The sequence below is a fragment of the Poromitra crassiceps genome (genome assembly GCF_964638095.1).
Source record: "Poromitra crassiceps genome assembly, chromosome: 8".
In the NCBI taxonomy this organism is placed as follows: Eukaryota; Metazoa; Chordata; class Actinopteri; order Beryciformes; family Melamphaidae; genus Poromitra; species Poromitra crassiceps.
In genome coordinates this window covers 20,000,952-20,014,901 of record NC_139629.1, presented here as the reverse complement: position 1 = coordinate 20,014,901, position 13,950 = coordinate 20,000,952, and positions in this window count along the sequence as shown.

The window sequence follows — 13,950 nt, the reverse complement described above, 5'->3', positions numbered from 1 at the left end:
CAATTCCAGAATAACTGATATTATACCATAACTGATAATATATCTTTACAATAAGTTTGGAAATTCTAATGAATAGTTATGGTTTTCTTTTACTAAGATGAGATGAAAATACTGACAGTTGACGAAAACTTGACTAAATAAAATCAGGATGAGGTTGACTAAATATGATAAGAGCTCAAGGGAAAGTCCATTATAGCTCATTCAGATAAACATGTGAATGTTGTGTAATATGCAAAGATTGTTGGTTCAATCCCAGCCTCAGGCAATTTCTTAAAAAGTGCTCACATTATACAGTAAGCTGCAGCAGTGATCCTTCTTTATCATCACCAGTAGTTTGAACACTGCTAGAAATAAGCTGATGAAGGAGACTAGTCAGTCCCTGACTCTAGCTCAACTCACTGGTACAAATCTCACCTGTCTCACTCTTTATGCTCTGTGTTATTGTCAGTGTCAATACAGTGTGTAGAAATCAGAAGCTAAACTCCCAACAGCTCATAACTCAGTCGGCTGAGCGGCTGTGTCACTGTCTCTGTCTGACAGGTAGACTGTTGGTTCGATTCCCGATAGAGGAGACATATTACAGCACTGCCCTGTCTTTAACATCACCAGCGTAGCACCTCCTACAGGCAGATACACAGAGCGACAGCACCTCCTACAGATCCACAGAAATGGACACTGTGGACAGACTGCAAAGAGATCCAGACATGTCATATACCGAGTCTAGGGCAGTTTTTCAAAAAGTTATTTTTACACCTAGCGGCAACTAGCATCTCACACCTCAACACACACACGCGCACACACGCGCTCATACATGCACACATACACTCACTCCACTTGCTTCACTTCAAGGACCACAATGGAAATAAGCCCTCGGGCTTTGTTGTGTTTTATTCCTTTTGTTTCAATGAATCTGGTCTTACGCTGTATTTCTCGTGCCATTGTTTCAATAAAGTATTCAATCAATCAATATTCAAAACATAAAACATACTTCCGACGTCAGTAAAATTTCAGCTCTCTGTGGTTTTCTGTCTCATAACCCTCAGCTCATGTCTCTGCAGAGGTCAGGGGGGGGCAACAGCCCCCCCTCTTAGCTCCAGGCAGTGCCAGCGGAACGGGATTAGAACCCACAACCTCTTGCCCCAGTGTCACTGTGTGTATTATTCCTTCACACTCACAGCTCTTCTCCGGGCACTCTTGTCTCTTCCCTCTGCCTGTCACCATTCAAAACTGACTGAGGCTCGAACCCACGACCGCAAAAGTGGATGAGGTCTCAATATTGCCGGGCAGCAAGCCTACTCTCTGTGCCACCAAGTCAGACTGATTGAATGAGGTTTTCTCAGGGCTTTAAATGACTCTTTCCACTGGCTGTCGACATTCAAAACTGACTAAGGATCGAACCCACAGCCTCAAAAGTCACTGAGGCTCAAACCCACAAGCGCCAAACTGCTAGACTGCAATCCAACTCTCTGAGCTAGTGGGTCATAGCGATTAAGACTAGAAGATTAAAGTATAGTCTTTATGCATCTTAAAATATGTTTTGAAGGGACCTTTTAAGTTGAATAGTATTTGAATTATATTAATATGACGTGAGTTTCTATTCGCCTTGCACAGAAAACCTTTTACTTTTATACTTGAGTACATTTCAGAGCCTGTACTTTTTTCCTTTTACTTGAGTAGGCTAATTAAGTTGAATCAGTACTTCTGCTTTACCAGTCTTTTTTTACACAAATAACTGTAACAATGTGATTAAATTTGGAATGACATGAAAAAATTACACGTCTGTGCAATAGGCTAAGTAGGCCTAAATAACTCAGATATAGGGTCTGCAATTGTAACGTTCCATATAATGAAGTATCTCATGCTTGTTGATTTAATTATTGTTTTGCACCTGCTGCTCACCTCTGGCTCACCTGGAAAGAAGGTGGGAGCAGCCGAATACAGTCAGCCAATCAGAGCCAGAGAGGGCGGGTCATGCCTTCGCCTAGCCTTCGCCACCATGGGAAAAAAAATATTGCGCACTGTAGAGTAGAGTAGATATAGTGGGGTGATTATCGAAAAATTTGCCATTTTATGTACAACATTCCTCTGTAAATCTGAATAAACCACAAATAAGCAATAAAACATTTCATAATTTACTTCCCCAGATATGTATCTTAATAAAAACAAATTAATTATTTATTTATTTTGTTTGTTTTTAAACACTTTTTTGTGTGAAGCATCCTGCAAAAAATGCGAAAATGACCTGTATCTCAGTCTGATCTTTCTACTTTGGCTAGCTATTAAGGCCAAAAAACATCAAACTATCATAAAAAAACATACACCTATATAAATGCCTCAAGCGTTGTTTCATTACTCATGAATGAGTTTTATTCTTAATATGTGTAAAATGATGAGAAAAAGAACAACATAGTCTTGTATCCATGTGGTCATCAACCCTGTTACTTTTAACGAAAACACCCCTTCAGACATAATGGACTTGTTCCAAAAGTTGTAGCATTTCCAATAAGTGACATCACCTGCCTTTTCTAAAGATGATGGTGGAAAGATAAGTACGTGACATCTGCTTTTAATGAATTTTCTTCAAGTTTTGTAATGTCTGACATAGGGGGACGAGCACGCTGTGTCAGCCGTGTTACCAGAAAAGCCTACATTAAAAAGTTATTTGTTTGGAATTTTAAATGTAGATATATAACATAATTTCGGCCTCTCATGAATGCACACCATGTGGTGTTAGCACCTTTACCAGATGGCTAGTAATGGCTGCCAACAACAGTTTTCATCAACCCGGTTACCATTCTAGGGTAACAGGGTTGACGAAAGCATGCTTTTGTGTGTACATGAAAATAAACTTTTCTTGCCAATAGTATTTAGAGAATATATACATGTTTTTACAGTGTCATCCCTAAATATTATGGGTTTCTATTTATTAAACTGATAGGTAGGCTAAAGTGTGTTGATGTTACTGACTAGTGACTATAGGTCTACTAATCTATATTAATACACTATCAGTGCATTGGGTTTTAGAAATGTGCTTTGTAAATCAAATTAATTATTTCTTAATTGTAGGAATAGGTTACTGTTAACGATAGATTGATTTATGTATTTGTATTTTATTATTTTATTAGGATGCACCTTTCTGCAGCTGAGAAATGGCGATACAGAGAACGCAGAAATGCTGATCCTGAGAGATGAGAAGACTATAGGAAAAGAGAGGGCAAAATGAAGAAAGGACAGAGACACGGGGAAAAGGCTGTCCGTTAGTAAACTAAGTGACAGAGAAAGGAGAGCCAAGCGGCGGAAATGGAGAGCAGCACAAGAGAAATGCAGAACAGCCAAAGCAGCAAGTGCAGCAGCCATAGATCAGTGCATGACGCCACCTATAAGTCCAGATCCAGAGCCAAATCCAGGGCCTGATGAAGAGCCTGATCCAAGCCCCAATCCAGGGCCCTCAAGGCAACGTGAACAGGGGCGTTTAAGGTCAAAGAGGGAGAGAAAGAAGCTTCACCATGACCTGGAGAAATTGAAGCAAAGACTGGAAAAAGAAAAACAAAGGACATATAAGTACAAAACCAGGTTATTCCGCCTAAAGAATAAAAAGGCATCCCCATCTTCTAAAGTCAAGCATCAACTGAGCACCTCTGCTGGACGGTCACAAGTACGGAAAACCCTCAAATTCCATTCTGCACTGTTGAGGGACTTAAAAAGCAAATATAAAGCTTCATCTGATGAACGAGAGAGGCGCATTATCTCCCAAGTGGTATCTGGAAAGATAGTAAAAAAAGTAAAAAAGACAATGCAAATACACCAAGTGGTCACCAACAGAAAAGGCCACTTAATCTCCAGGGACGTCAGTTGTCTGTGTGCCACATTGAAGAACCTGTCCTGCACATGTTTCAACACTCACCACTTCATCTTCCCTCCACTAACAAAGGGCCCTCAAATGATCCAGGCTGAGAAACCTCAACCATGAAGCAACCAAGTGAGACCTCAAACAACCTCAAACAACATTGTCAGGCCTCAAGAAAGCACAAGCAACGCTCTCAGGCCTGAAGCAACCACAAACAACACTGTCAGACCTCAAGAAACCACAAGCAACCCTCTCAGGAAAACCCAGTCAGTGGACCACCTGACAGAAGAACAGAATGAGAAGGAGATCGACTGGAGCAATGATGAGATAATTGCACAATGGTGTGTCTTTGTTGGGATATGGTTTGCACTTTATACATTGGACCAAAATAAACAAAGGCGTGAGGAATGTGATGTAATTTCAGTATTTTGAATAAAACAATTGGCTTACATTTACATCCACAGTATCATAATTTTTCATCATCTTCTATGCTAAAACCTCTCAATAAATCTGTCTCCAAAATATTCTGATTAGTAATGTTGAATTAAAGGGTTATGAATGTCACATAACTAACTCCGTTACAACTCCATAAATAACCCTATTACATCCATAACTATAACAAGTCAAGTCAAGTCAAGTCAAGTCAAATTTTATTTATATAGCACCTTTCATACACAAAGGCAATTCAAGGTGCTTTACAAAAAAATAATCGAAAAAACAAGCAGCAAAGCAATGCACATATAAAAAACACATAAAAAACACAGCCGACAGTTTTAGTTAAAATATATACTCAAATTAACAAACATGAAACATTATTTCTGTTTTAAATAAGTTACAAGGCATTCTTCAGTATTATTATTACATGCACAGTCCATTTGTTGGAAATGTACAGGAATCTTTTTTTTAAATTACAGGCCGAGAGAGGCAGTAGTTTAGTAGCAGTTAAAAGCAAGAGTAAACATAAAGGTCTTTAGCTTGGATTTAAAAATAGGCAGAGTAGGGGCAGATCTAATGTGTTCAGGGAGTTTGTTCCAGTTATGAGAGGCATAGTGGGAGAACGCGGCTTCACCATGTTTTGATTTGGTCCTCGGGACAATTAGTAGACCAGTGCCTGAAGATCTCAGGGATCTGGATGGTTCATAGTGTAGAAGCATTTCAGACAGTATAACAGGCAGTATAACCAATATGCTAACTGTTGTCAACCCTGTTACTGAGGTGTCAGCCCTGTTACTTGTATAATATTCTAATATAATTCAAAAAATGAAAAGACACATGCAAAATAAACACATTTTATGCGTTAAGTAAAAAGTATCAGTAATCCACTCAAAGAAATTTGGGTATTATTATGTTGTTTACATAACTTTTTCTTAAACAGAAGATGCTGTGAAAGTGCTAAATGTAAATGGGCATATTCATCCATGGGAAAAAAGTAAACTCCTCAATATTCTCACTTTACAAACACACTTAGTGTAACAAGGGAGACTTTCTTTCATAATATACCAGATTTGTTCTAAATATGGATTTAAAATCTTTTCAAACAGTAATTGTTGTCAGTAACAGGGTTGACAAAACACAGATATGCATGTTGTTTATATGTGAAGAAATAAAAAAATAAGATAGCCTGAGATTTCCTGAAAAAAACACCCAGTGGGTCGTCCCCTTACATTTTTATGAATATTGGTAGAGTAGAGATATTGGGTCATCGCTTTATGCAGATGATGGGGCTATGGAAAATAACTCAACTATCAGTATATATATATATATATATATATCCTGAGATATATATATATATATATATATATATATATATATATATGATACGATACGATATGATACGATATACTTTATTGTCAGTTCACACTGAAATTTGTCTTGCAAGACAGCGGCAGTCCTATGCACAAACACATGACAAAGAGAACAAAACCAAAAATACAAAGATACATACACACATACAGCACACAGAGAGCACTGGTCACTGCTCCACTGACCCTCGGCCATGTTCTTGATTAAGCCTCAGGATCGACTGATGTATAAAGGACTTTCTTAGTCTGACCTTCTTGAAAGTTGGAATTAAGTATCTCCTGCCAGAGGGCAGGAGTTCATATTCTTCATGTAACACATGATTAGTGTTTTGAGGCAATATTTCTAGCTAACCTCAATACACTGTTGACATATGTAGACTCATATAGACTATGGAGTGGTTTACCTACAATTTTTGAACAAACATTCATCTGTCTAAGTAGTTGTGATTTTAAGGTAACAGACAGGCATCCATACCAGGAATGTCATCATTGAGTGGTGTCATCAGTGATGTGAAGTTGAGCAATTGTGTACTGCGCATGCCAATAGTGCGGGTGAGGCCGCGCTCGGGGCTGGAACCCTATAGTCTAAAACAATCTCAAGACTGCATGATTCTCAGTTTCTAAATTCAAAGCTACTGCAATCATTTGGACCTTGATTTATCTTACATTGTTTTATGTAGGCTAATGGTAAGAGAATCCATGGGCATTTTTCCATGTGTTTGCATACCATCAAGGTCCAATGTGTAAGATTGCTCCACAACAATAACAACACAAAGACACAAACCTTTGGTACAACTGTTGCTCAAAGATGGTTTAATAATCAAACTGCATCCATCTTTAAGTCAGTAAGGCCACACCTTATAGTATAACACTGTGTTTATCTCTATGGGATATAGATGGTATAGAGATAGGCACGGTGCCTATCTCTATGGGATTTAGATTGCATAGAGATACATGGATGGTTACGATGTAACTCAGGTTTCATGAGGGAGACTTCTCTCCCTCATGAATCCCATTCATGAAGAGATTACCTGATCCAGTGCAGCTGTCTGCACTTTACCAGACCCTTTTGCACTACATAAAGAAAGACCTTGCACTTTATGGACTTTTTTCTGACAAGCACAGTTTGCACATCCACCATACAGTCTTACCAGATTGCTCTTTTACCATGTTTTTATTGTTTTACTTTTACCATGCTTCCATGTATATATATATATATATATATATATATATATATATTAGGGATGTCAATTTTCGGTTAATTTCACTTTCGATTAACCGACGCTAATAATCGATTAACCTATCGGTTAATTCATAATTTTTTAATATAATTTTTTTTTTTTTTGTCTATTTACTCAATGAGCTCATGCCCAAACAAGGCGTGTCTATTTAGATGCTGAAATGTTAATGCTTTTTGTGTTAGAATTATGCCTTTATTTTTTGTTGGCTTTGCTGAAATTTATAAGTTTATTGCCACATTTTGATCAGGTAATCATTCCAAAATCATTCTGGCTCTTATATGGATGACAAGGAAATATATTTTTGAGAGCTTTATTTCCTGTTTATGTAAACATTACAACAACAACAATCTGTTATTTCTTTTGATTTTTTCACATTAGGCCTACTGTCTTTTGCAGCATAAAAACTTAAACAAAATATAGCCTATTTCGATTTGCTGCCAACAATTGAACAAAATTTGAACAAAATAGTTGCATGATGCAAAACACTGTGCAAAATCTGCAAGGAAACTCAAAAAACGTGTCCAAAAAAAATAAAAAAAATAAAATAATTTTTTTTTTAATATTAACTGATAGACCGACAGCAATAACCGAACAACGACGTTAGCGACGGTTAATCGATTAACGGTTAACCGTTGACATCCCTAATATATATATTAGGGGTGGGGGAAAAAATCGATTCACCTAAGTATCGCGATTTTTAATGTCACGATTTTTTGGATCGATCTTTTATTCCAGAATCGATAATCGCAAATTAAAAAAAAAAAAAAAAAAAAAAATTTTTTTTTTTTTTTTTTTTTTTTTTTGGGTGCTTGCAGTCAGGCCACTCACTGAACAGCAGGCCAGGCGCCGCCTACTGGTTTACTAGTGGTTTTATTACTTTATTAGTTAGTCTGAAGTAATAATTACACTTCAGGGTTAAAGTGGGTGCATCTCATTGTAAAATTGGACCCAAATCTGGCTTCAAACGGCCCAAATTTCACGCGCGTTGGCCCATATCGGCCTGGCCTGCTTGGTATCTAATGCCCGGCCTGAATTATGATCCCAGTCCGCCCCTGTTTTTAACTATATCGCCCAGCCCTACTCATGATATATAATATACAGTCTCTAGTGTATGATTCAACTTTTCCCATGTTCTAATCTAGTGTAAAAAAGCAAACAAACTGAAAAAATAAAAGAAAAAAATAAACAAAAATCGCAATAAATCGTAATATCGAATCGCAATAATCGTAGAATCGCAATAATCGTGAATCGCAATATATATCGAATCGGCACCAAAGTATCGTGATAGTATCGAATCGGGAGATAAGTGAATCGGCACAGCCCTAATATATATACACAAAGCCACAAACCTTTGGTACAACTGTTGCTCAAAGATGGTTTAAATAATCAAACTGCATCCATCTTTAAGTCAGTAAGGCCACACCTTATAGTATAACACTGTGTTTATCTCTATGGGATATAGATGGTATAGGGGACCACATGCATGCACTGTTTTTATATTTGAATGTTTTTTCAATATAGATAAAAGAGCCAGAGTATCACATTTTTAATAATTATTTTTGCTGAACTGAAAACTGATCTGATCTGTGACTCAATAGCGTGATACAATCTGAACTGTGAGTTTTGTGATCTGTTGCAGCCCTAATTCAAAGTGACTTTACTTATTTTACTAATATATATATATATATATATATATGTGTGTGTGTGTGTGTATATGTGTGTGTATATATATTTCAACTACGAGAGACAAGAGACCAGTTGGTAAGATTTAACAAGTGGCTTTATTAAACAAATTCAACAAATGGCATGGCATGGCAGTTACTTTGGCGTATGACTCCATTGTAAAATGATGCCCCTCTTGAGGTGGGAGGGGGCATCTGATTAGCTAGGATAGAGAGAATCCCCCCCAAAAAAACAAAATAAACACTAGACTAAAAGTCCAGCGGACCACACAAACTCCTCAGACTTAGACCGACTTTTCAACGTGGCATTTATTTGCAACAACAGATCACAGGTACAACGCGTTTCGCAGATGCTTCATCAGGTTCATTCATGAAAATGAGTGATCACACACACCTTTGTAGTGGGCCGTGTGATAGAACGGCCCGCCTCTGAACGCATAACTCAATCAGTCAATCAGTTCTAAAAGGAACAGGACAGAGTCTTGAATGGTGCAAATCTCTACCAGCATCTGTAGTTGCGATTTTATTTTTTTATTAAATTTTTTCTTTTCCTCCCTTCATCGTTTCTCTTCTCCTTTCTTCCTCATCCTCAATAATGCTATTATCACTTTGCCTTTTCTCATACTTTTTGCTTAGTGCTTCATATTTTTCCTCTTATCCTTATTTCCTCTTCATGCCTTCCCTGTCCTCCTCATCCCTTGTTAAATATTAAAACTACTAGACCCTAAGCTAAATATGCCATCTGTGTGTGTGTGGGTCTCAAATGCTTTGCGCTAGAAAAAACTGGCTGTCCAGTGACGATTTCCGTTTGTGTTCCTCCACGACGTTTGCCCTCCTCATCGCAATGCGATGATGTGTTACGTTACGTCCCATACTCTCGTCACTTCCTATTGTTGTCCCCCGTTCCCACAGCAACCAGGCAAGATAACAGCGCACACATATCTAAAACCCAGGTAAAGATGCGGCATTTTACTAACTTTTTGCGGCGAAATCGCGGGAATTTTGAAAAATTGCAAGCCCTCGCAAATATCGCAGAGTTTGGTTGAATTTGCATTCATTATTGTGATCGCAAAATCGCAATTTCCTGGAGGGACTGATACACACACACACACATTTGTTCTGTTGTCTTATGAATCAAAATACATCTGAGATTAAAATAATATCATTACGAAGTGGAATGTGATTGTGTCCAGGCTCACTCCAGTGGGTTTATCCCTGAAGATCCAGAAGAAAGAAAGGGGGAGGTTATGGTTACTACGATAGTTCACAATACTGAGACATCAACCCTGATCAATACCCGATTGTATTTCATACTCACAGGTGATTGGACCAACGGTGAGGGGCTTGATGGTTGCAGATGTGGAAACAGATCGCGCTGCCCTTCTCGAGCAAACCTGCGAGGTGGGTGGAAAGATAAAAAAAAAAGATCAAGAGAGACGACCAAAACTCAACGTTTCACAAAGTGGCACTGATTATTCAGCCCAGTCACCAGATTAAAATGTCAGCATTGTATGTTGTCAGAATCCAAATAATGCAACAAATGGACATTTCTGAACAAAAATAAGTAGCATTTTTATTTTTACTTTAATACGTGAACTAATACTATTCCTACTCTCAAAAGACGCTGACAAATGCTATGTCGACACGAAGCCTTACTTGCCTAAACCCAACTAAAAGATGCTTTTGTCGCCTAAGCTAAGGTTATTTTACTTGCCTAAACCCACAACCCAATCGCCAGGTTAAAATGTCAACATTGTACGCTTATAGAATCGACGGAAATGTTCATATTTAACATTTTCTTCTAGGGTTGCAAAATTTGGGGAATATTCAAAGTTGGAAACTTTCCATGGGAATTAACAGGAAGATTCAAGATTCAAGATTATTTTAATAGTCATAGTGAGTAATGATTTTACAGGTCAAGATTCATGTTTTTTGTTGTTCAAGTGGACATTGAGGGTGTTGATGAGGTCCAGGAAGAAAGCATTGAGACCTGAAGGGATTCAGAGGAAAAACTGAAATAATCGATTAAAGATCTACTCACAAATAAAGTCAGAAATATCATTTTTACATAATAATAATCATAATAACGCATGTCTGCTTAAAAAAAATATCTGTATATGACAAGGTAACAAAATCTGCAGTTCATGGGCGTCCGGGTAGTGTACTGGTAGATTCCCTGCCTACCAACCAGGGTCACAGGTTTGAGCCCCTGTTTTACCTCTGGCTTAGTCGGGCATCCATACAGGCACAATTGGCTGTGTCTGCGGGTGGGAAGCCGGATTTATGTGTCCTGGTGACCTGGTCACTGCACTAGCGCAGTGGGGGAAGGTAACCTGATGCTGCCAGATGGACGGTTTAGCTCCGCATTACGTTTCACTAAACCAGTCGATCTGGGAATGCAGTAACCCGACCCGCTGATGGAGGCGGGCACTTTTTCCAAGCTACTTGGCAGGTGATTGGATGACCCATCTGTCTATCACCGCTGGTGCGTGTTAACTTCAACCAATCAGATCGCCATGCCTCTGACATCACGTTTGCGACCGGAGGAAGGTGCCTGTGCCTGATCTCCGTGGTAGTCTATGATTGAGTCCTCACCGTCCTCATCGTCGTAAAGTCGCCTTCAAGCATGATGTTCGATTATAACGAACTAGTTGTGTGGCTTAGCCTTACCAAATGTTGAGGGTCATTTTTTAGAATTTAATACATAGAATTGGGAACGTTACATTCAATTTCATTCAGACTGCCTGTCACTTCCGCGGCGGCAGCCATGTTGACGAGTGAAAAGAACTACAAAGACCATGTACCCACTACTTGCCCAGACGAGCCTAAGCCCACCTAAGGCTGCCGCTGATTCGTCGAGCCGGCCATGGTTCGGCCAATCATCTTAACTGCCTGTGCATGACAAGATGGATTACGTCGAGAGAATCTCTTTTGATCTCGTGAGGTTATCCATCTTGCAAGCAAGGTTAGGAGGAAGGTCTCCAACTTTGAATCTTGGGAACACAAAATAAAAAATCACAATTTCCAAAATTCCCGAGCTTAACTTCCAATGGAAAATTTATGGAAAGTCAGAATCACAGCTAGCGCGGCTACCTTTTGGCCCGGTAAGATTGTGCGGGAGCCACAGCTTGAATCGCCCGTTAAGTTTAGGCACCCACAGCAACTTGGTTGGGTTTCAGCCCAATCGCCAGATTACAAAGTTGGCATTGCATGTTTTTAGAATCCAAAGAAATGCAACACATTTCTGAACAAAAATACGCTGCATTTTTACATTTCTAAATACATTTCTAGAATAATTAACATTATACAGTATGTGGCCACCTCCAGGAACCAAGAAGAGCCTGTGGTGGAGGACCGAAATGTCCATATTTAACATTTTCGTGGAAGAAAATGTCTAAAATCTGAGGGAGGGCCACCGCTCGACCCAGCCAAGTCTCGGCCAAGGTGCTGGAAAAATAACTAGAGTTACAAATATAAAAGGAATTTCCGCACACTTGAATCTGTACAGATTTCACATTCACAAAATGTAAAACATATGAACATGTACATGGATTCTATAAACGTAGCCTACAATGCCGAATATTTGATCCTGGCGATTGGGTTGGATTATTGTTTGACCTCATTGACTAAGTGAGAGGCTTTAGTGTGTGACTCACAGGGGTGCAGGAGGACTTCCTCCAGTCACACAGGCTGATGCTGCAGTGGAGGAAGATGTCCTGGTAGCTTCCATCGAACAGGAAGAGCAGGGCAGTGAAACGAGCCCAGAGGGACGAGCCACTCTCATCCACTCTCGCCTGGCGACGGTCCCGGGGACACCTGGCAGAGAGAGGCAGACCACCACACTCAATCACATGATCGTTCATGCTTTCTTTCATTCTGGGAAGTAATAAGTACAAAAAAACAAAAACACAAAACAACATCGGATAGCTCTTTCCTACATGTCGAGAGCGATCCCGGGTGTGAAGTTTTTTTAATAAATAACGAGTTACTCTACACAGACAGTAATATTGTAAAGCAACATTACTTTAAAGTCGAACTGAACCCGTTCGTCACGTGCATATGAGTCCGTTTCTGACTGCAAACATAGTTTGTCTAAGATGACAGGTTGAGAGGCGGGTCATAGTATCATGTCAATGATTTTATTTGACAATTCTGGGGACTGGATTGGGCTTTGGCCAATCCTGGCGTGTTCCGCCTCCAAATCGAGTGGGATTCAGTGTGTTGTGGCGCTCCCCTCGGGAAGAGCCTTTTGACGGGAGGAGTGGAGCTCAGCGAGCCGCAGGCAGCCAGCTGCCTTCGTGTTGCCGAGCGGAGAGTGCAGCACGTCGGCCTTGAATCTCCGAAGTGCGACCCCTGACAACCAAGCTCTCGGATGCGCGCGCCATTATCGCTGCTGTAAATACAATATCCCTGGAATACGCGTTTTAACGAGCCAGTTACATTTCTTTGCATTCTTAGAGATTATAGTTTTTGTTTTTTGTTCATGTTTCTAACAATTGGCCAAGTTAGTAGTTAGTTTATGGGATAGGAATTCGGCTAGATGACAGGCACTAGGCGCCATTTTCTACTTCATTTGGAAGAGAAAATTATCTTGAAATGAAGATTTGATTGACAGCTGCATGCCGTGATATGATTGGTTGAAATGGGGTAGAAATTTGATAGTACTAGGTGACGTCAGCAAACTGTACATTACTGTTATCAATGAAATCTTGAAAAATGAACTTTTGATGTGAAAAAGTGTGAAAAACTAAAGAAATTAGATTGTTGTGATTTTCTTTGCATACATTATTAAATAGGTGCACTGCATACCCAGGTATTTGAACTAAAAGAAAATAAAAGTCATTTTTGGGTTCAGCTCGACTTTCAAATGAAAGTAACTAGTAATATGTAGTATATTACATTTTGAAAGTAACTTGCCCAACACTGATTGTTAACAACAAGACGTTACAAATCTAAGCTTGATGTTTCCACCGACAGCTGACTCGGGAGCAGGTATTCTCTGCGGGTCTGAGTATTATTATAAATTATATATAGGTCCAAAATCAATGAACTTCTTCTTTAAGAGGGAGACATACTTGTTCTGAATGAGATAGTGTCTCATAGGGTCATCAGGGTTGGAGGAGTGAGTGGCATAGCAGTCCTCCAGAACGACCACAAAGCTTGGGTCATTCTCCTGCACATACACGCCCACGTACAGAGGGGAGCCCACAGGCAGGGAGACCTGGCCGGCCGGGTACGGCTCTGTGTAGCCGGAGGTGCGGAACAGAAACATGGAGGCGTGGGCTCCGGTACCCGAGCCAGAAATGCCACCTGCAAGGCTGCCAAGAAAACATGACACTTAGAAATGTCTTTTCCCCCGTGGGTTTTTGTTTATGATG